General features: G+C 36.4%; 2 pseudogenes; both read left to right on the top strand.

Moving 5' to 3' along the window:
* LOC131046001 (general transcription and DNA repair factor IIH subunit TFB1-3-like) overlaps window positions 1-23,241 on the top strand; it is a 100,810-nt pseudogene that overhangs the window by 39,570 nt on the left and 37,999 nt on the right.
* LOC131046036 (potassium channel SKOR-like) lies at window positions 383-2,594 on the top strand (annotated as a pseudogene).

Here is a 23,241-nt window from a genome sequence, read left to right as displayed (position 1 = left end):
AGGTCACCATACATATGCATTTTTTGCTAACAGGTTTGTTTCATGTGCAGGAAAAGGAAAAGGGACAGCTTGCTGGTTATGAAATTCACTAAGATGAGTGGAGATGAATGCGGCTCCCACAAGGGTTGAGCCCAGCTCATGTGGAGAATGGCAAGGTTTCATGCAAATGATCAACAAAACGACATTTTATGCATCAAGCCTAAAAGATTTTTTATGATAAGCTGGAAAAGGCGTGATTGATCAGACATTTCAACAAATTCAAGTCAGCTGCGTCCTTGGAAATAATATTCAGATTTTAAGAGAATAATGTTTAAATGGCAGCTACAGTTTTTATAAAATATCTATTTTTAATGCACAGCATTGAATGGCAAATGACAAAAGGATGGTTTCTAGTGTTTGTTTTTCACCATTTTCAGTCCAAACAGTCATTCAAAGATGCACACAGCAGTAAAGTTATCAAAGGAGTACACAGTGGTCATGATCAGACAAGGATGTACTTGAATCAGCTGTGAGTGTCAATGGCAATCAACTTTTAGAATGGTGAGACAACCAAGATGGGGGCACATTAAAGATCTACATAGAGCCATTAAACCTTGTGAACCAGCTACGATAAGCTCAGACCCTAAATATCGCTATTTTGGACCTGGTTTAGAGGCACACCTTTACTACACAGACTCAGAAACATATTCAGCATTCATTGCCAATACTGATCAGACAAAAGATTTAGCTACAACATTTGATGGAAACACTTATAGCTTGTCTGCATGGTCTATGAGCATCCTTCCGGATTGTAAAAATGTTGTTTTCAATACAACCCTTCCAGAATCAAAGGAAGGATTTACATGGATTGGGAGCTTAACTTTGGGTGATTACCACTTTGGAGATTTCAGAGAGATCAGTGTTGAGAGGCGGTACATAACATCACTTTATTTTGCCATTGTTACCATGGCTACTGTTGGTTATGGTGACATACATGCTGTGAACACAAGGGAGATGATATTTGTTATGATATATGTTTCATTTGACATGATTCTTGGTGCCTATTTGATTGGTAACATGTCAGCACTAATTGTTAAGGGATCCAAGACTGAAAGATTTAGAGATAGAATGACCGATCTCATCAGATACATGAATAGAAATAAGCTTGGGAGGGACATAAGGGCACAAATTAAGGGCCATGTGCGTTTGCAGTATGAGAGTAGTTATAGTGAAGCTATTGTTCTTCATGATATTCCAATATCTATTCATGCAAAGGTCTCCCAATCATTATATATGTCAGAGGTTGAACAGGTGCCTCTTTTCAAGGAATGTAGCTCTGAATTTATAAGTCAGATTGTAACGAGATTTCATGAGGAGTTTTTTCTTCCTGGTGAAGTCATAATGGAGCAAGGAAATGCGGTAGATCAACTTTACATTATTTCTAGTGGTTCTTTGGAAGAAATACTTGCTGCTGGGGATGGATTGGAGGGTACTATTTCACGGCTTGAACCACATAGCATATTTGGTGAAATTGCTGTGCTTTGCAAGATTCCACAGCCTTACACAGTTCGTGTTTGTGAGTTGTGTAGGCTTTTGCGACTAGAAAAAACAATCTTTTGTTAATAATTCTACAACTTTATTTCAAAGATGGACGACAAGTCCTAACCAACCTCCTTGAGGGAAAAGAAACAGATCTGAGAATCAAGCAGCTGGAATCAGATATCACTCTTCTAATTGCAAAGCAAGAAGCCGAATTAGCATTACAAGTAAACAGCGCCGCTTACCATGGTGATTTATATCATCTAAAGAATTTGATTAGGGCTGGTCAAGATCCAGCTCGGGATGACTATGATGGAAGGACAGCTTTGCATTTGACTGCATCTAAAGTATATGAAGAAACACCAGAAGTCTGATTCAGACAACCCAGAGAAGCTAGGCAAGGCAGGCCTCCAAACAGTGAAATGGAGAAGTTGCACAATTACTCAGAAAAATGGAAAACACAACAGTTCGAACTATTATTCTCATAAGTATGATAGAAAAAGGAAAGATAATCCTGCAGTGCTGAGTTAATAGCTTACAGAAAGTGCAACAAATCACATAAGTAGATTTTTTACAAATAGAAGCAAATGCCGAGCAAAGTCGAATGCCATGAAATATTTCAGAAAGACACAGAGAGGAAAGCCATGCATATTACATTGAAAAGCATTTTTTCCTTCCAGAATCGGTAAAGAATGGTGAACCTGTGAGGAATAACAGATGCAAGGTGAAAGGATCGCGCCCAGCAAGGAAGGAGTCACTTCGAACACCCAAAAAATGCTCAGAAACGCAACAGATTTTCACAGCGACTCCATAAAATGAGCCCGAAACTAGCAAAAATGCAGTCAAAGAGTAGGCCGTAAGGAGAAAAAGAGGCCCAGCAATCATTTCGGCACCCAGAACAGAGAAGAAATCGACATTTTTCTTCTTTCCACGCCCAGCTCAAACCCTAAGCGGCGCCCAGAAGGATGCAGAGCCAGTTTCCAGAATTGTCGAAAGACAAAAGTGAAGAGCAAATGAACTTTAGGGTTATGTTTTCCCTAAAATATCTTCATAAAAAAAATCGCCATGTTTCCTTCGCATTCTTTCTCTTCTTTTCCATGCCACGCATTATGCATGAGGGCCACATGGTAAGGTTCGCAACATGCTTCCAAGTGATTTTAATCACTTTATAACTTTGTAATTCTTTCTTGTTTCCTAAGTGATTTCATATCACTTAATGTCTCCCCTTGCAAATTTCTTAGCAAGGTAACTTTTAAAACTCAAGAAATACGCCCTCTAAGAGATGTAAACAAATAAATTTTTTTAAAGTTTTTCTTTTTAAATTTTTTTTTTTTTTATTATTATTTGATCAAACATAGGTTTGGTTTTATTTTTATTTTATATTTAAAAAATTAATAAAATATAATAAAAAGATTTTATTTATTAAAGTGTAAATCAACACTTTTATTAAATATATTTTTTATTACATTTTATTATTTAATAAATAAAAATAATAAAATTGTGTTATTAAAGTGATTTATTTATTTTGTCACTTTAAATAAAACGATTTTATTATTTTTATGTTATTAAGATCTTTAAATATAAATGAAAAATAAAGTCAAACAAATGTCTGACCAGATAATAATAAATTTTTTTAAAAAAATCACTTTATTAGATATTTTGTTTGGAGATCAGGGAGGGATATTTTTTGCATTTATGAGGGCTTGCAGGCCTGTCAGAGACATTTCAAGGTCATTTATGTTGCATTTATGAGGTTTTATGGTTGCAGAATGGATGACTTAGCCTTTTGGCTCAGGTTTATCCCTTTTCAGATATTTTTGAGGCCCAAAAAGTAGGTTTTTTGAGTTTGCTCGACCTAAAATGAGGAGGTGGAGTCTTCTTGATAACTTTGGGAAAAAAGCATATATACTGGGAACCTTCATTTTTGTAAGGGTTCTGATTCATTCATCTTGGAGCAGACTGTAATTTTTTTTGTTCTCTCTGCAAGAAGGGATGTCTTTGTAACACATTTTCAGGAGTTATAAAGCTTGGTGATACCTGTTTGGCAAGGATAATAGCTTGGTTTGCTGCTCTACTTCTCATCTTTCTCTGTTACTGCATCTTCAGGGTTAGTCGGTTCTTTGGTGGTTGGCTTTTGCCCCCCTTAAAATTTACATTTCCTTTTGATGCCTTATGCAGAAACATATATACTACTTGCAGGTCATAAGCTGTGTTTTTAATGATTAATAGTCTTAGGTTGTGAAAAGGATTTTTCCCTCTTAGGACTGTGATTATCCAGCCTGCTTTTGAAGCATTGATGCAAGGGTCATGGGTTGTTGGTTAGTGTAAAAAAGGGTTTATTATCACTGTTGTACTGTGTGTCCTTTGCTTAGTTAGATTTCAAAAATACCATCTGGTGCAATCACCTTAGATTCAAATTTTAGTTTTACATTTTCTCCTCCTTACTCTTTTCCTTGAAGAAATTGTTAGTTTAGGTGCAGAATCTGAAAAGAACCAGCTTACTCTGGAGGTTCACTCCATTTTTTAGGCAACCCACAGGCCTAGGAGGGTTCCCATGTGTCACAAGCCTGCTGAGTTGATAGCTTAGCAAACAGGGGTGCAGGTTCAAGTGATAACAATACCATCTCTGGAGTTCCTAGGATTAGATTAGCCTTCTTGAACCCTATCCCTTTTCTCCTTTCTTTTCGAAAGTCTAAATCCCAGAAAATCCAAAAAAAAAAAAGAAGAGCCTAAAATTGCTAAATCCATATAAGTCCAGTAGTTCAAGACAGTTGTTAAACGTAAGTCCCCCTTGAAATTTCCAGCATACACTACCCAAGAAGCTATTCCACTAAAGTCGCTTGTTCGCACATATAGACCTTGGAATCAGTAGTGATTTTTCAGGAGAGGATAGAATACCTTCGGGTATCCTATTCTAATGTTGGGTAGATGATAAAACAGACACCAATAGGTTGCATATAAATAAAATCACGGTAAGACCTGGTGGAGAAAAGCTAAATTTGTCCAAGTTTATAGGCAATGGATCTGAGGATCTTGTTAGGCACTGTAAGACTTGTGAAACAATCTGGACAACAAATGGGGCAAGATGATAAAACAATATGGCTATGATCTTTTCCAGCCATAGTGCGAGGTGTAGCATTTGAGTGGTACACGAAAATTGACCAAGCATACCGAAATGCATGGGAGAGATTAAAGAAGGCCTTCAAAGAAGAGTTTAAATTACTTCGTGATGATAAGGAAATAGTAGCAGAAATTTACAATACAAAACATGGTAAGCACGAAAAACTACGAGCTTATCATCATAGACTTAAAGAATTGCTGGTAAAATTGGAAATAGAACTGGCTAATGATCTAAGTGGTGGTTCATTGAAGATATACTTCCATCATTAAGAAAAAAGATGAAGGTAGTACCACCCTTGTCCTATTTTGAAGCTTATAGTTGGGCAATGGACATAGAAAGTGAAGATATAATGTCCTTGCATAGTGAAAGAAAAATAGGGAAAGATGAAAGTTTGGATGACAATAGTGACAATGAATTGGGAATGGTACAAGCACTCCAAAGGGACATTCCCTAAATGATGAAAGAATTGATAGTGAAGAAGGAAACCAACACAAAAAGTAATGGACTTTGGTGTATTGAGGGCAAAATTGAGGGGCACACAAAAGATAATCATTTGTGAAAGATGTTTTGTGAGATTTGTCAAGTTATGGGTCATTCAATATTGGAGTGTCCATGCAATTTGAAGACTAGGAGTACACAAGTACTCTTTACGTAGGGAGAGAAGTATACTCCATTAAAGCAACAAAATATATCCCCAGATGATTATCGAAATTAAAGAGGAAGTTGAAGTAAAATATAGACCCCAAAGGATGTTGTATCATACAATGTCGACAATGTAGTGAATGGGGACACTTTGTGAGAGAATACTAAGACAAGTAGGACAAAGTGCAATAATTTTGCAAATGGTGTAGACTTGGAGACCATGAAGACATTGGATGTTCAAACCAAAAGGCTAGCATTAACCTAATTAACATTGATATGCAAAATTAAGTACCAACTATCACTCGTGCCCAAGCAAAGAAGGCTATGTATTTAGACCCACGTACAAAATAAGATTGGCTTTGTGAATCAAGGTTCGAAGTGGAGAATGATTTGGATACCAAACACTACCATTCAAATGCAAACGCAAGTATAGTAACAAATCAATTGCAATCCAAGAAAAATATTACAAGGCAAGTACTTCAAAATATTGTACTAGTTAAAGTAGTGGTTTTGTTACAAAGTACTTTTGAGCTTCAAAATACTATTGTATCAGGGGAGAATTGGACGGTACATGCAATGACCCAATTGGAATTTGATGAGTATGAATATCGAATAACCAAATCTCCACTATTGGGTAACCATGTGATTGATCCAATGTTAGTGACCGTTAATAGAGCAAGGAGGCCAACGGTGGTGAATATGGAGATCCTTGAAAGGAATCTCACCAATACAATTGTTGATGGTGGGTTTGGCACGAACATACTTCTAGAAGACAGTTGGAGAAGTCTTGGCAAGCTGACCATTTGGCCCCCAACCGTTTTTAGGCATTTTGCTCAAAGATTTTCCTTTGCATCGCAATCTAGGAGACTATACTTCATCATCATTGTCTGATCTTCCATACATAGGCCATGATGCTCTTCACATCTTTAATCAATTTGTTCCCATCAATCTTTACTTTTGGCTCCTGCTTGATTATGCACCTCCTCTTGCACTTATTCATCACACCCATAGATGGCACACTCGCAGAGTACTCGGCGAGTTTCAAAAATTCGCCGAGTTTTTGAGCTCTGCGAGTTTTTACGACTTTAACTTGAGGCAAAAACTCGCCGAGTTTTTTGCAAAAACTCGGCGAGTTTCTTTTAAAAATTCGGCTAGACTAAAAAAAGAGGCCCAAACATGTGAACAAATTATCAATTTTTGTTTTTTCAGGTCAGTTTCATTCTCTTCATTAGAATATTCACATGAAATATAACATTTAAGTATAAGTGGCATTTCAATATGTCTTTCACCTTGACCCCAACTTGGGGGCACTGCCCCCAAACCCCCGTCGAAAAATATAGGGGGAAACCGCGCTGATGGAAGTAGGGAAAATTTAACCTTCGAGTCTGATTAGGCTCCATGTAACAACTAATTAGCATTGAAGAAATCTTGGTATTATACATTTTAGAGTTGAAAGTTTGAAACTATGAGTATGAATGATGAAATTTCAAATATGATGAAAGTTTGAAACTAGTTTTAGCTAGAGCTGGGAAGAGGAAGTTGTAATTGTAATTTGTAATGATGTATTTACTTTTGGTTTTACAAAAACTATTTACTATTTTGCTTCCAGCCATCAACATTTCTCATGAGGATGTGATTTTGTAGACACTTTGCATTTAAATATATCTAGAATCAGCTTGTTTCTTTTGTGTTATCATTTATTGACTCATTGGATGCATCTTCTCATTAAATTTTGCAAAAAAAATGCATTTTTTATTAAAATTAAGCGTGTTTTTATGTTGCCGAGTTTTTCCGAGTTTTTGCCGAGTTTTTTTCTCAGGGACTTGGCGAGTTGAGCCGAGTCGCAAGTAGTCCAACTATGATCACACCCATTTATTAAACATTATTTTTTTCTGACAGATTAGATTATTGAAAGGCTGGCCACCCAGTTTTTAATTATTGTGTTTCAACTTCTTACATGTTTTTACCTTGGAACTAATTGATATCTTCTTGTTTATAACTCAACAACGCAGGCAAGTTAAGCTTTTTTTTACTAATGCTTGTTGATTTCCAAAGATAATTGTTTATTATATTGTTTCAGATCCTACACTACAATGTTCTTTGTTACCAAATGCACACTTCCACGATTCTAATCTTTGTGCTTGGAATGCAATAATTCTGAATCATTTATTTCATTGGGACACTGTATTTATTCAACCTGAAATGTTGTGTGCTGTAGCATAAAAACCAAAATATGTTCAGATTCTTTTTGGATAACTCTACCTAATTTTACATCCCAGGACAGGATCGAATCTTTTTCTAGTGGCATGTTATTTTAATATTTTGGAATGTTGCAGTTTTGCTCACCAACATTGGGTTAGGCATAATTGTCTTATGTTACTAGATAATATCTTTCATTATCTCAAAAATTCTTGACAATCATTATTTCACTAAATATAACAATTTCTATTTATTTACAATTTTAGATTCTGAGCTAGGAGATACAAGGACAGTAGCTGAGGCACTTAAAAGAACAAAGCAAGGTGAGGATGATGTATTTTGTATTTGTTTTTACTGTCCTTTTGTAATTTGAGTACATAATTGGAAATTTATTTGGGTTCTCCTTTTCATGCTTTCTTGTATAGAACAAAGGAAAATGAGATTGTTAATGATTTTGGCTTTTTACACAAGGCTTTTCTTTCTTACATTAGGTTGTATGTTCTCTCTGCAGCTGAAATAACAGCTGAAACAGTAGATCAAGGAACTGAGCAAAGACGTCTGGATAGTCTTAACAAAATGACTGAAATTGATGACTTACAGGGCCCTCGTGGCCTTCCATTTGTTCCACTCTACATAGAGGTGAATTGTTGTAACTTATCTTGTTTTCAATGTGACTGTTGCAGTATGACTGGTAGCTGCCTCTTAAACTTATAACTGGATTGCTTATTTCAGGATCCCCGTCAATATTTTGATTCACAACAAGCCAATGCAGTTAGAGCTCTAGGAGAGGCAGACTCTTCCATAAACTTAAATAGGGATCAATTTCATCCTGATGAAGTTTATACTTCCATAGGACGACAAATCTTGGAGATCAAAAAACATGGCATGAAAGATCCAGTAATTTATCCTGATGTAGCGCTTAAGGAAACTTGAAAACTCCCAATTCTACAACATCATATATTAGTTAAATGGGAATTTTGTAATAGAGAAGCTTTCTGAAGGTGTTAATGTTACCTAATGTTTTTTGGTTGCTGGTATTATATTTTGGCTATATTGTGAAGACTGTTGTTTCCTGCTATTTAAGGATATAAGGAATGAAGTTCACACATGAAAATATTAAAGTGGAGTTCTATCTTGTTGGATGACATTACTCGAGTCTTTGCCATAAGGCATATTTTTTAATTTGTAATGTGTCTCTTGAAATGGACCAAAATTTGGCTCAATGTCTAGCAAAATGCTTATGACACAGAACCTAGGAATCTTCTTGTTATTTTTCTGATCCATAATTTCTGCACCTTGATTAGGATATGATCAAAATAATTTTGGATAGCAAAGTTGAGTGTGAATAGAAACTTTCGGGATGACATAATGTGTTTTAGTAATGGAGTAATGCACAGGGATTGGCTATCAATAATAGACATTTTTAATATGATCTAAAAACTAGAAATGGTTACTTGATATTTTGATACTTCTAAGATAATATATAAGCATGCCATATAGTTATCAAATCTATTTGACTGTGAGCAACTAAGTTTCACAAAAAGTAGGATGTTTTTACTAAAAAATGGTCTCATCACTTTTACACATCTTTGAAATGGGATATTGGCTTATTTGCCATTTTTTGTTGTTCTTGGATTCCACAAACCTAGACTCTTGTTGCACTGGAACCTTATTTTGGGCCATTCTGCATTTCCAAATGGTTTGGTGCAGATATTATTTACCGCACTAAACTATTACACCACCAATTGCAATATATATAATGCATACCCATGGATACCAAGTGATTGTAGAAGAATCGTGATTGAGTTTTTTCTTGGTAGTGCTTTTTACATCAAAGTGTAGAATGAGGAGGACCGTGTATTGATGGTTGCCAATAATAACACAACCATCAAAAATCACTTAGAACTGCGCCAACAACCCTAGACAAGACTAGAAATTACACACATTTCTTTTTAACATGATTCTGTCAAATCATGATAACATAATGAGTAACTTTCATTCAGTGGCAGCAATACAAAGTATTTATGTAAATTCTCATTGTTCATATATACCCCATGTTATCTACAATATTACAATTTGATTACATCATGATGACCAATGGAGGGTTAATGGTCAATGATACCTAAAGCATACCATAAGTGCTAGCATGATCATGTAGACTCCTTTTATTTAATCTTCCATGGTTCACCTTGGGGTGCAATACGAACCCTTCAATGTGGATATAATCCCTATCTACCCCTCCAAATGGATTTTGTGGCCTGTGGTGAGAGTGGACATTTAGTTTTTCTTGCAATGCATAGGGATAACGTCCGAAAGACCAATAACCCAAGGTGCTCCTACCATTGGTAAACTAAGATATCAATTCCATATCAAGCTATACCATCTCAATGCTTCAAAGTGGGATTGATGTGTTACCTGCTTATGCTTCATTAGAAATTCTCTTTCTTGCAGTCCATTAGATGACTAAGCAACCAAGGACATCCATCGACAATGTGTTGTTGTCCCCAAGGCAGACATCCTCTTGGAAGAATCCGTTCTACTAAGTGGTATGAGTAACAATCTGTCAACATAATATGCTTCTCTACTATTGTCAATCTCAAGAATGGATAAACTTATCTTTGAACAGGTCATAAGATCTAACCATCGATGATCACTTAGATGGAGAAGGGTAGCTTGCATAATAGAAGTATACAACCCTTATAAGCCCTCATAGGGGCGTTACTCCATCCATTGGTGTAAAATTTAGCACCTGTAATCGACTTAGCACTATATCTGGAAGAGAAGATCCTAATTTGAAATAAGTAGTTCCCAAACCCAACCATCTCTATGGTTCAACTACTCATTCTGGTGTTGTATGACATGAAGTGTTCAATCCATTCATTCTTGAGTTGTTATGGCTATTAATCAACCAATAGGAGATAACCATTCCAATGAGATCCACAATGCCATTAGGACACAATGTATATATACTCATAATTCTCATTCATAATTAGTAGTTTTTACATAACATGATGATGATTAATTAATACTACCTAATTGTCTCACACTCACAGTTCAATTACATTGTAGGAGTTTTCTCCTCTTTGGGATCTTCCTCATCCAAGGTACCTATAGTTATAGTCATACTAGTATGGACATAGTTATCTTCCCGAATGGCTATTTTGGAGAGAGCAAGAGAATTGCATCTATAGCCGAAAGGGATGTCTCTAATAGCTGAGGGTTTTGTCTTCGCTATTGGACACAAAATTTCCTTTGGTGGCCCTTGACTCTTTGAAAGTTTGGCTAGTTTGTTTCCCTTTTGGATTTTGAGTCATTTGATGGTTTCTTCTAAAGGCATGGTGTTTGATATCATCTCTATTTTAATTTGTGGTGGTATGGCCGCAATTTTCTTGGATCCTTTTGAGTCAATTTGTTAGGGGTTCAATTTTCCTGTGGATTTCTTGTTTCCTTTTCTTTTACGACCCTTGGTTGCCAACACCAAGTAGCCATATTATTGCAAGGAAGGTGTCATCACCTAGGTCCTAAGGCCATAATCTGTGCTCTAATACCTAAGGAACCCAACTTCTGCTATTGTTTGATGGCCAATTGAGAGGCATAAATGAACAAAGAGGATGAGCATCCAAAATGAAGGATTTCAGCTTGGTATTACATATGACAATACTTAGATCAGTGTTACTATGACTATGGCATTTCATAGATAGTGAAAAAAGGGGTGATTGAAGATTTTTTAAAGTTAAAAGTGCAAAGCCACACCACCCAACACTCATAATAAAGACTTTAAATTGCTGTTAAATAATTTCTAACCCTTGCACAACATTGAAAATCAGAAATTCAACTAGACGAAGAGATATGAGTTGGACTAATGGCATTTGAGGGGTTTCCAAAGCTTGAAATAACAACTTCACCTTGTTGTTGTCATGCCCTCTGACCTAGCTTCCTATTTTCTGCTCTCCCTCTTACTTGACCAACTCCAAATTCTTCTTCTCTTGCTCTTGTTCCTCATGGTTTTCCTTCCTGAAGAAGAAATGAATAATGAAATCCATTACTGGGGGTTGTAGCAATTTTATAAATGCTAGGCACCATGTCTTTTCCTTTAAAACTTGCAATCTTCTGTTGAGTTTGAGGGTTTCCATTCTTCTTAATGGTACGGTTAACCGTTTCCTACATGCCCACGCCTTACCCATTTACTTCCTTGGTGATCTCTTGGCCACCAGAATCAATTTTTGCCCTTGTCCTTTCTTGTGAACGCATTTCTTCCTTTTGTTTGTTCTTTGGCTTATTTTTGCTTAACTTTATTTGTTTGGCAATTGATTTGAATTTCATTTAGCTAGCACCCTCCTTTCCACATGATGCATAAGGTTCATTAATTATAAATGTTTTTATTTATATCTTTATATATATTGTTGTCCATTATTTATGTATGTGTTTAATATATATTTGTTTAATTTGTTTAATTTGTCTTTTGCAGGAATATTGTTATCCATTACCTATTGTCAATAGGGACTAAATTTGGTGAATATCAATGTCTTGAAACATAATCGGAACAACTAAATAATATCGATAGAATAAACGTCTATGGTATTAGTGTTAAAAGAACTTTAGGTTATCGAAACTTATAGGCAAGGTGTAGCAACTAAAAGGGTGTTTCCGTTTGTCTATTTTTCATAATGCAACCGAAAAATCTACTTCATCTTGCACCCCGAGTACTTGCAACCAATAACAAACTTCACACAAGTTCAACCATTCATTAGTTCGGGTTAGTCTAAACAAAATCAATGCGTTAAATTTACAAATACATGATAAGGATAGCAATTACATTCAATATTATTAGCATAAGGTTTTACAATTGACACACATATGTGGCCCACATAACAAAATCAAAACTCCACCCCTAGTCCATATTACATCGAGGCTAGAAGGACATTTGTAGTTTGTTTAATTTTTGAAAATGGAAATTCCAACGGATAAATATTATGTTTTCAACTTTCACGCTTGGAAAGTATAAATCTAAATGCAATTTACACACAAGAACCAATGTGGAATAGTAAATGGAAATGAGAAACTTCCTATAGATCGTAATAAAGTATTACCAGTCTTACTCTCTTCGATTTTGAGATGCATCATATAGATTTGACAAAATCATGTAAGGAAATTTAGGAGAATTTGAATACACTATTTGAAGCAGCAATGGTTAATGCAAAAAATTCTTTAAAGTTTCAGCCTTTCAAGTTCAAGATGATTGGCAGAGTCACCATGTGAAAAGTTTGGGATCTCGTCTTCGACAACTAGAAGAAGTCAATGCTGTAGTGGATGATGAGGATGCTGAAGCCATTTTACTAAATAATTTATCTTCAATTTAGCAATATCATAGCTCAAAATGGATGGTTAACTAGCTAGCTTAGGAGATTGTGGATCTTGGGAATCATACATGTTGATATGTTTATATGCATTATGCAACATAGAATAAAATACCTGTTATCACTTGAACCTGCACCCCTGTTTGCTAAGCTATCAACTCAGCAGGCTTGTGACACATGGGAACCCTCCTAGGCCTGTGGGTTGCCTAAAAAATGGAGTGAACCTCCAGAGTAAGCTGGTTCTTTTCAGATTCTGCACCTAAACTAACAATTTCTTAAGGGAAAAGAGTAAGGAGGAGAACATGTAAAACTAAAAATTAAATCTAAGGTGATTGCACCAGATGGTATTTTTTGAAATCTAACTAAGCAAAAGACACACAGTACAACAGTGATAATAAACCTCTTTTACACTAACCAACAACCCATGATCTTTGCATCAATGCTTCATAAGAAGGCTGGATAATCACAGTCCTAAGAGGAAAATCCTTTTCACAACCTAAGACTATTAATCACTAAAACACAGCTTATGACCTGCAAGTAGTATATATGTTTCTGCATAAGGCATCAAAAGGAAATGTAAATTTTAAGGGGGGCAAAAGCCAACCACCAAAGAACTGACTAACCCTGAAGATGCAATAACAGAGAAAGATGAGAAGTAGAGAAGTAAACCAAGCTATTATCCTTGCCAAACAGGTATCACCAAGCTTTATAACTCCTGAAAATGTGTTACAAAGACATCCCTTCCTGCAGAGAGAACTAAAAAATTACAGTCTGCTCCAAGATGAATGAATCCAAACCCTTACCAAAATGAAGGCTCCCAGTATATATGCCTTTTTCCAAAGTTATCAAGAAGACTCCACCTCCTCATTTTAGGTCGAGCAAACTCAAAAAACCTACTTTTTGGGCCTCAAAAATATCTGAAAAGGGATAAACCTGAGCCAAAAGGTCAAGTCATGCATTCTGCAACCATAAAACCTCATAAATGCATCATAAATGACCCTAAAATGTCTCTGACAGGCTTGCAAGCCCTCATAAATGCAAAAATATCCCTCCCTTTGTCCAAACAAAATATCTAATAAAGTGATTTTTTTTTTAAAATTTATTATTATCTGGTCAGACATTTGTTTGATTTTATTTTCATTTATATTTAAAGGTTTTAATAATATAAAAATAATAGAATCGTTTTATTTAAAGTGATAAATAAATCACCTTAATAAGACAATTTTATTATTTTTATTTATTAAATAATAAAATGTAATAAAAATATATTTAATAAAAGTGTTTGATTTACACTTTAATAAATAAAATTTTTTATTATATTTTATTAATTTTTAAATATAAAATAAAAATAAAATAAAACCTATGTCTGATCAGATAATGATAAATAATAATAAAAAGAAAACTTTATTAAAACGTTTGCTTACATTAATTGGAGGGCGTATTTTTGAGTTTTAAAATTACTTGCTAAGTAATTTGCAAGTGGGGACATTAAGTGATATAAGATCACTTAGGAAACAAGAAAGTTTGCAAAACTTTAAAGTGATTAAAATCACTTAGAAGACATGGCGAACTCTACCATGTGGCCTCCATACATCTTGCGTGGCATAGAAGAGAAGGGAAAAAAAAATGCGAAGGAATTAAAGATGATTTTTTATGAAGATATTTTAGGGGAAACATAACCCTAAAAACTCATTTTGCCTCTTCACTTTTGATATGCGACACTTCTGGAAACTTCGCTCTGCATCTGGGCGTCGCTAGGGTTCGAACTGGGCATGGAAAGAAGGAAAAAATCTCGGTCTCTTCACTATTCTGGGTGCCGAAATGAGTGCTGGGCCTCTGTTTTTCCTTACGGCCTGCTCTTTGTCTGCGTTTTTGCTAGTTTCGAGCCTATTTATGGAGCCGCCGTGGAAATTTTCCTGTGTTTTTGAGCATTTTCTGGGCATTCAAACCTGGTTTCCTTGCTGGGCGCGATCTTTTCTCCCTGCATCCTTCATTCTTCACAGGTTCGCTATCTCTTACTGATTATGCTATTTGAAAATCGCTCCTCTGAATCATTTCATGGCGTTTGAACTTGCTTTCCATACTACCATGCTTTAAGACTTCTATTACATAACTGATAGCCCCTGCCTGAACAATCAATCCTTTGTTACTACTATGAATAGATAAATTTAGAAGTGCAGTCACGGCATGCTCCTGAATCTTCGCATCAGTTGATGATAACAACTTCACCAAGTGTGGAATAGCTCCTGCCTCTACAATTAAAATCCTGTTATCTGAATTTCTCTTTGCAAGTAATCGAATTTCTTCTGCAGCAGCTCTTTGCACATCTGTCTCTCTACAAGAAAGTTTCTGAACCAAAATATCTATACCTCTTTGATCTTCAAAACAAACATTAGAGCTGTTATTGCATACACTGGAGCCACTGGGACCTGCTTTACTTGGTACTTCAACACCATGAGTTTCACACCATTGAGCAATCAAGCTTTGAAGCACATAATTTGGTGTCAAAATTATGTGAGGCAAGACTTGTTGAGTCTTAGGGCATGTTTTGTGGCCTGAATCAAACCATTTCTGAATAAATAATCGGTCATACGTCTGTCCTGTAGCAACAATAATAGGATCTTTCATCAACTCTAATGAAATTGGGCAACAGAAATCTTCTGGAACAGTAGGGGAAGCAGTCTCTAAAGCAAGACATTCAACACCATACTTATCTTCTTCCAGGCTCCCAATCTCCTGAATACCTTTCATCTTTTTCAGAAGATAGATAATATGTTCAGCAGTTTCACCCATCTCACCACCTCTTTCTTTCAAGAGATCTTTCACTGCCCTTGACTCTGTTGTTAAATCGGAAATTGTTGATAGCTGCAGTTTGTCTGCTAGCCTTTCTAAAACAGAAGAATCTGCATTTCTACCATCCTTGTGTGAAAGGACAATCATGATATCCATGAAAAGCTCAATATCTTGTGTATCAACTCTTCCCTTGGATCTCTTTAATTGGAGGTGCATTAGTTCAACCTTGCAATCCAATCTGATATGTCCAATTTGTGGACAAGTCTATTGATCCATTTCGAAAGCCTTCTAATTTGACCTTGGAAATGCCTGCTCCCACAAAATCATAATGTGGTCCACCATTCTGTAAATCCACTGTCATGCTCAAGAAAACAATGTCATTTTTTCCTGCCCTTGAATGAATAGCTTTTTCATACTTGAATGTGATATCATCCCCATTCCCTGATGCACTTCCTATAAATTCATTATTGATGAAGAGGTGCATTGCATGTCCCCTTGACTCAACTATTAGCACTGGCAGCAACCCATTACTAAAAAAAAAAAATGGTTCCTTTTCATCAACCTGCAGACTTGTTGTGTACCACAAATAATCAGTGGTGTCTTTTGTTGTATTAATTTGGTCTATAAGAGTGTTAGTAGTAAAAGCATCATTTCCCCAAACTCCAACTTTTTCCTTGAATGTCTCCCAATGTATTGCTGCATTTGACTCTTCTTCTAGCAAGGAATTTGCGGACATCATATCTATAGACTGCATTTCTACAATAGAAGTCTGCACTCCAATCTTGCAATCCAATCTGATATGTCCGTTGCCACATTGAAAGATCTTGTGTACCACTTTTCAAGCCTTTCAAAGTAATCGGGCCAGTAATTCCTGCACCTTCTGTATCATAATATGGGCCAATATTCTTTAGGCCCACAGTCATACTTAATAGGTCCAATGTATTCTTTCCTGGTTTTACAAATATTGGCTTATACATTGTAAATTTTGGATTTGAATTACTACCAGTCCCAGTACCTATGTACTGTTTCTTGATAAAAATATGCAGTGCATGTCCCAATGTCTCGACATTTAGAAATGGCCAGGTGCCATCAGCAAGTTCATCGCTGGTAACTTCAAAACTTATTGGGTACCATAAGTAATCACTTGAGTCGCCTGTCATATTTATTTGGTCCACTAGACCATTTTTTGTAAATGCATTAGGCCCCCATATTCCTATAGGCTCTTTGTACCACTTCCATGTTGGGCCTATTGTCCCATTAGTGCTCTCCACAAATTCCAATTGTGCAGAAGTGGTGAGTGTGGTAACCTTTGCTGTATTGAAGACAACATTTTTACAATCCGGAAGGATGCTCACAGACCACGCAGGCAAGCTATAAGTGTTTCCATTAAATGTTGTAGTTAAATCTTTTGTCTTATCGGTATTGGCACTGAATGCTGAACATGTTCCTAAGTCTGTGTAGTAAAGGTGTGCCTCTAAACCAGGTCCAAGATAGCGATATTCAGGCTCTGAGCTTATCATAGCTGGTTCACAAAGTTTAATAGCTCTATGTAGATCTTTAATGTGCCCCCATTTTGGTTGTCTCATCATTCTAAAAGCTGATTGCCATTGACACTCACAGCTGATTCAAGTACATCCTTGTCTGATTCTGGAACAACATCACTCCAAGATTCTGGGTACCTCATGTCCACTCGGACCAATTTATACCTTGGAGCATTTTTATTTGTCTGGAATGTGAACTCAGTATCATTATTTGCAACAAGGGCATATTCTGCTTCAAAATTATCAATGAGCTTCTGGAATGGAAGCATCTCCTCCTTGCCTTTGAAACTCTCAATACCTTGAGGAAGGATATCGAGATCACAATAATAGAGCCTATTCACAGGATCACAACCCTCTGTAATATGTAAAAGAATATACTTTCCATCCTCAGATACATCGGCCCCAACAATTGATAATTAAGGTTGACATTAATTTCTGTTCCTGCATCTAGCTCTCCATCTGGAACAAAGCAAAATGGGTCAACAAGACTTGTCTGATCATGACCACTGTGTACTCCTTTGATAACTTCACTGCTGTGTGCATCTCTGAATGACTGTTTGGACTGAAAATGGTGAAAAAACAACATTAAAAACCCTCCCTTTGTCATCTGTCACCTAATGCTGTGCATCAAAAATAGATATTTTATGAAAACTGTAGCTGCCATTTAAACATTATTCTCTTAAAACCTGAATATTATTTCCAAGGACGCAGCTGTCTTGAATTTGTTGAAATGTCTGATCAATCACGCCTTTTCCAGCTTATCATAAAAAATCTTTTAGGCTTGATGCATAAAATGTCGTCTTGTTGATCATTTGTAGATATTTGCACATCTTATTCACGTTCTAAAAAGAAGTCTCATCATGTATATTGGCTGATAATGTGATTGCATACTTGCGTTTTCGTTACTCTTCTTCCTTTTATCACCAGCTCTGACATGATTTGATTGTATGAAACCTTGCCATTCTTCACATGAGCTGGGCTCAACCCTTGTGGGAGCCGCATTCATCTCCACTCATCTTAGTGAACTTCATGACCAGCAAGCTGTCCTTTTTCCTTTCCCTGCACATGAAACAAACCTGTTAGCAAAATATGCATATGTATGGTGATTTTCCTTTGATCTGATATTTGCCTTTCGAGATTCCTTTATGATTCGAGTTATATGCATCTGATGCATGTAGGGATCATATATATATATATGCGTGCATTAGTACACATGTTAGAAATGCAGTCAGCCATTGCTTAGAACAAAATGTTCTAACGCATTGCTTGTTTCAACTCTTTTGCAGATATCAGAAGGAAAACATCAACGGACCAGGGTGGAGCAGCAAGACAAAGGCGACATCGAGCGTACCTCAACTGTTCCAGTCATTCAGGCAATGACTGGTTCCATTCTCGACATGCCTTTCCTCATTTTTTTCTTTGTACTTGTGCATACATATATGTATATTTCCTTTCTGCACTGGATGCACGCAGCTAGTCTCACGGCTCTTTGTGTGGGACGCATGTTTGAATATGAATAAAATACTTCTCCTTTTGAATGAGATGTTTCTCTCTTTGTCGTTACAGACTAGAAGTACTCAGAAATACCATCTTTAAATCACTCCTTAGTACAATTGGAAACACAAAAATAGAGAATTGGTACACACTAGCCTTCTTTTGTTCATGCTAGCATTTCTTAACCTATTTTTCAGCCAGGAGCGAAAAATAGGTAACAATACCATAGGCACTTTATCCTCTCTTGATCAAAATCTCCTCAGATGCTAAATTATGTGATCAACCGAGATGACTCCAAGGTTTCTATTGTCAGATCTTGACATGTAGATAGCTCAATGGTTGATGTGATATTGCTGGAATCACAAGGGGACTTATGTTTATACTTGAATGTTGCTGGAACATGAAGACTTACTTGATTTGGAAAACAAGTAGAAAAAGGAATTAAGGGTTAAGAAAGCTAATCTAATCCTAAGAATGTAGGAACTAATTGTTGATTAGGTGTGACCAAACCAAACTTTGTTTCGCCATCAAGAAACGAGTATACAAAAATGGTGCAATCTCCTAAGGATAAACAAATGATTTTCATATCACCAATGCACATCAACCACACTAACAATGAGCATAAAGTAATAGAAGTTAACCTTTTACAAAAGTTCAGTTTACTACGCATTGCAATTTGCAATCAACAAATTACATGTAGTGTGAACATTAGGTACACCATTCATCAACAATGATATCTTCCATTCATCTAATCAACTTTGAAGCAAATGAGAAGTAGAGACCACACAACATGTTGAATTAACATAGAGAATTCACCATAACTTCAATGAAAACAAAATGTCTCTTACAACAAGATCTTAGCAACAATCTATGCCTTCTCCTACTCTACTCTAATTCCTAACTATTGATTGCTCTTGCTACTAGCAATTATCTATTCTTTCTATTACTCTACTCTTCTCTATTAACCCTTTACAATGAGAGAGTTGAGCCTTTTATGGTACTCTCAATACAATTCAATGGCTCAGATTGATTCTCCAATTAATGGCCGAGATTTACAAGGCAAAACCCTAATTAGGGTTTGTTACAACAAACTCTATTCTAGCCAATGAGATAATTAAAATATTTGGAACACATGTCCAACTTTGAATGGGAACCAATGAAATATGAGGTTAGGTATCTTGAAGTTTGTGCCATCATAGGATGAGTCAGATACATAGAACTTATACGAGTTGATGTGGAACCCTTTGATTGGTTGAATGATGACTGGGATGCCACCTCAACTTGCATTGTAGACTTGATACTTCATCATGATGCTTAGGTCTTGGTCTTCCTTTTCATAGCTCCCCTAGGGACGTAGACTATGTGATACCACATGGTTGCTTATCTTGCACAAGTTCACCTCCTAGCTTGGAAATATATGCTTGCATGGTGCTTGATCTCAACTTTCTCTCATTGAAGCCTTGAGTTCCTCACGTTGCAATGCTTAGCTCTTTGAATGCTTCACTGTGTTACCCTCGCTCCATGCCTTGGTTTTTGATGTTGTTGATTCATCTCATTGAGTAGTCTTTGTGAACTCTTCTCTTCAAGTCATCACCTTCCTTAAGCCCATGAGGTGTTCTTCTTTTCTATCTTCGCATCGAAATTTGAAAGATAAAAGACCTGTCATTATACACCAAGGTTTGAATGAGATAATATTAATACCTAACAAATCAGGTCACTATAAAAACCCTATCATTCTGAAAATAACATCGAGGAACACCAGGTGTTAAATCCGATTTTGCCCTTTCGAAGCTTTAGAGATTATCTGCAATCAGATCTACCTCCCTAAATCAAGTTTGCTCTTCAAATACTACACTCAAAAATAGAACGATTGATGTTTAAAATACACATTTGATCTTTTCTTTATAGCCCTGTCTGAATAACAATCCCTCATCAAAACATGCTTGGTATGCCTTGTATGTGCTAACTAGGTTTCAAATTTAGTCTGATTACTGAATTTTCTAGATCTGATTCTCATGTTTGGAGGTCTGAATTGATTGTTTGCAGGTCTGATCTTACTGTCTCTGGTCTGAGCGCATGATGTAGAACAGATTCTAGGTGGTGTTTTGCACAAACTTAACCCCTGAGCGCATAATGCCATGTGGCCTGCACAATGCAGAGCGTATAGTGCATATGGTGATCATGCACAGATGAATGGTCTTGCCCAGTGCACATAGCTGGTCGCACAATGGATATATACATACACTAAGCACCAAGGTTTAAACTTAGTAAATTTTGCCATGTTGTAATACTAGATTCTGAGTTTGGATATGGTACTAATTAGCCTTCCACCCTTTATGGCGCATAATGTATTAACCCTTGCACAAAGATTACATTGTTGCTTGCACAGCTATGGTGCAGATTACACCTGTGTATGCACAAACTTGAGTGCGTTTTTCATGTAGGTGCACAAGGATGGAGGCATTTTCGGGCTGATTTGCACAACTTAATGAGGGCGACAATTTGATCTTCATTTGCACAAGTTAGACCTATATTTGGCCTTTGCCTTAGACAAATTGATCATCAAGATGATCATTTTGATGCCACTTTCCCTCAAACCATCTCTAGCTTGGGCACAATTTCACCTCTCATTTGCACAAATTTGATCTTGGTAAGCACACTAGCATCATGACCACAACTTGAGAAAAAACCTGACTTGGTCAATTTTCGTTTTTGCACCCCAATTCATCAACCTTGAACACTTATATAACATTGCCCTAGCTTATCTCATGGTTCTTGCCTCTCTAGCATGGGTGCATTTCTAGGGTCCATTTGCACAAATACTGCTTGATGAGCAAGGTTGTATAAGGACCATGAACTAAGAAAAATTAAACTTAGATATTTTTCTCCTCCAAACTTGCGATGAGTTCATTGCTTTCACACTGTCACTTGGATGTATCTCACCATTGAAAGCAATTCTTGACAACATTAGAAACCTTGACATCACCTCGTGACCTAACTTAAACTACTCATCTTGGACTGACAGAATCAACCCCACTCATAATTAAAGGTTAACGACTAAGAGATTGACACTAAGTCAAGACCACCACACTAAAACCCTAAGCTAGGATCGAAAAAGTGGGGGTCCCCATTTGTAATGGGGCGATGTGTGAAAACATCACAACATCTAGCACCACCTCGAATAAATGTTCCTGAACATTTCAAAGATAAAAACTCAATCCACAGTTAGAACCCTCGAAAAATTTAATCCAACCTATCAAGAGACTAGGAAAAGTACTCAAAAGGAAGAATCCCCAAACTGGATCAGGGCACTTAGTCTTTGATTACCCCATGTGTGTGTGAGTGTATTCATTCCGACTCACAAGAGCATTGTGACTACTTAGAATCCACCATGACTAGCTACATAGTTTGGCCAAACTTCATAAGCATCCTGAATAGAGCCTCGTTGCCAGTGAGCGTGTATAGCCCCAATGAGGTTATCTCTGTAATCTCACGAATATTGCTCCATTGCCAGTCGGGCATCCATAGTCCCGATGGAGTTATTCTCATATCCCCAAAGCCAAATACTTTGATATTTCATTTTTCATTTCTTTTTCTTTTTTCTTGATTTTTATATAAAACCCGTGAGATGATTTGGGCATCAATTGACTAGGACGATAGATCATATTGGCTATGATCCTTCCCAGGAATCCTAAGAGGCATAGCTATTTATTGGTACATGGAGTTTGACTTGACTTCCTAAACTACTTGGGAAATATTGAAGAAAGCTTTTGAAGAGGAATTTAAGCTACTATAGGATGATAATGAAGCAAGGCAAACACAAGAATGCCAAAGCCTATAATCATAGGCTCAAAGAGTTCTTTGTAAAGTTAGACAAAATATGAACCAATAGCTTCAAGAAGAGATCTTCATTGAAGGCACTATGACAGAAGATGAAGGTAGTACCACCCTCTTCATATACATATGTGTACAATGGGGCTTCGGATATAGAAAATGCAGAGAAAATGTCTTCTTGTGGCAAAAGAAAAAAAGAAGATGATGAAAATTCGGATGATAGCAGCGAGAACAAATTTGGAACTGTACAAGCTTTAGAAGGGACATGATGCGAATGATGACTGAATTGAAGGAAGAAAAAAAGAAGATGAAAAAGACAAAGAACTATTATGTACAAAATACAATTGTGGAGGGCATATTCAAACAAATTGTTTCAAGAAACTTTTCTATGATATTTGTCAAGACTTGGGCCACTCAATCAAAGAATGCCCATATAATTTGAAAACGAGTACTCAAGTACTCTTCGCATAAGGCGTGCAGTCCACTCCACGAAGTACATTGCCATAGCAATAAATTATTAACAATGGAAATGGTGGAAGCATTTAGTCAAATACAATATGATTCTAAAAGACGCTCTATTATGGACATTGAAATCCAAGGTCTAATAATAGATTCAACATCAATACTAGTGGAAGAAAGAGTTAGATACAATATGATTGAAAAGGACACTCTATGAGTGGGGACACTTTGCGGGAGACTACTAAAGCATTCAAAATAAAGCAGGGCTCTTGTGCAAATGGTG

The sequence above is a fragment of the Cryptomeria japonica genome, chromosome 3 (genome assembly GCF_030272615.1).
Source record: "Cryptomeria japonica chromosome 3, Sugi_1.0, whole genome shotgun sequence".
Classification (NCBI taxonomy): Eukaryota; Viridiplantae; Streptophyta; class Pinopsida; order Cupressales; family Cupressaceae; genus Cryptomeria; species Cryptomeria japonica.
Note: the sequence above shows the minus strand (reverse complement) of the source record. Positions and strands in the feature narration are given on the sequence as shown.